This window comes from Sceloporus occidentalis, unplaced genomic scaffold (assembly GCF_023333645.1).
Source record: "Sceloporus occidentalis isolate IW3139 unplaced genomic scaffold, rSceOcc1.0.p SCAF_165, whole genome shotgun sequence".
In the NCBI taxonomy this organism is placed as follows: domain Eukaryota; kingdom Metazoa; phylum Chordata; class Lepidosauria; order Squamata; family Phrynosomatidae; genus Sceloporus; species Sceloporus occidentalis.
The window spans coordinates 419,960-421,404 of record NW_028317145.1 but is presented as its reverse complement, the minus strand read 5'-3'; the positions used below and the strand labels follow the sequence as shown (position 1 = coordinate 421,404).

At 41.8% G+C, this 1,445-nt stretch overlaps 1 pseudogene; it reads left to right on the top strand.

Moving 5' to 3' along the window:
* Positions 1–838: 838 nt before the first annotated feature.
* LOC149279453 (U2 spliceosomal RNA) lies at positions 839–1,015 on the top strand (annotated as a pseudogene).
* The last annotated feature ends 430 nt before the right edge of the window (positions 1,016–1,445 follow it).

Sequence of the window (1,445 nt, the reverse complement as noted above, 5' to 3'; positions counted from 1 at the left end):
CTGGGCGTGTATTGATAGTTAAATCCGTGATTATTCCTATTTTTTTGTTCTAAAATGTAGTATTTCTGGTGAGTGATCGTAATATTAGGAAAATTATTAGATGTTTATTTTTGTTTTTCTGGCATACACGGATGGAAAAATTAAGGAGGACTATTGTTGTTAAAAAAAGGATTAATGGTGGTATGAATATGCCAGATGTCGAGAAAGAATTATTGCTTAAGTATGTTGAATTTTGTGTGAGGATGAGTATGAAAGATACAGTGGGTGGTTGTATGACGAGATTTATGGCTGGAAATGAATTAAGGAAATTTGGTTTGTGTGTGTTGGATAGAAGGAAGCCTGTGTGTTTTGAGTGTCCGTGGTTTTACCAAAGGATTGGGAAATGCATTAGAATGTATGGTTTACAACAAAGGTCGATGTTACAATGGAGAGATATGGAGATGGTTTTAAAGGAACTAAGAGATTTGGAAATTATGGAACGCTTAGGATTTTGGATGATTGTTAGTTGTGTGAAAGAAGTGTTATGGGATGTGAGAAATTTGTATGTGTTTAGGAAAGTTGCAATTGATGTTCATGGAGGGGTATGTATGATTCGTGGCCGTCTCTATTTTTTTTTCTGAGGGATCAGACCTTCAGGGGGGAGGTGGATGCAGAAGGGATTTGGAAGACTAAAAAATGGAAGGAATGGTATAAAAGGATGTAACGTGTTTTTTTGAAGGATTGGCCTTTTTTTTGAGTTTTTGTTTTTTTTAGTGGAGTAATTCGGATTTTGTCACGAGGATGTTCGAGGGGAGCTTGTTCCTGTAAGGTATTGAAGGAATGTGCTTCGAACTGAGTGATATATATAAAAAAAAAAAAAAAAATTGTTCTTAACAGTTTAATATCTGATACGTCCCCTATCTGGGGACCATATATTAAATGGATTTTTAGAACAGGGAAATGGAAGAAGAGCTTGCTCTGTCCACTCCACGCATTGACCTGGTATTGCAGTACCTCCAGGACCGGTGCACCTCTCTTATTTCTGACCAAAAGCAGAACCCAGCCAAGCAAAGCAAAGCCGAGCAGAGCAACGAGCCGAGGAAGGACCGAGCGACCTGGGGAGCAGCGGCAGCAGTCCAGGGTCGGTCAGTTGGTTGGTTGGTTGCTTGCCTACTTTTCTTTCCTCCCAGCTCGTTGCTTTTGCAGGCGAGTGAGTGCCTGCCTGCGTGCACGTGTGCGTGCGCGGCGTCTTGGTCGTGACATGTAACGTAATGTAACTGAACTGTGCTGCGGTAATGTCTATTATAACGTAATGTAACTGTGATGTCCTGTCGTGTGGCCTCATGCCGTGCCATGCCATGTGTGTGGCTGGCCTTGGTCATGAAGGCACATGCTGGTTGAGGGTGCATTGAAGAATTAAAGTGCTAGTGTGTTTGGTTGCTTGAAGGTAGCATGGCCAGCTGACG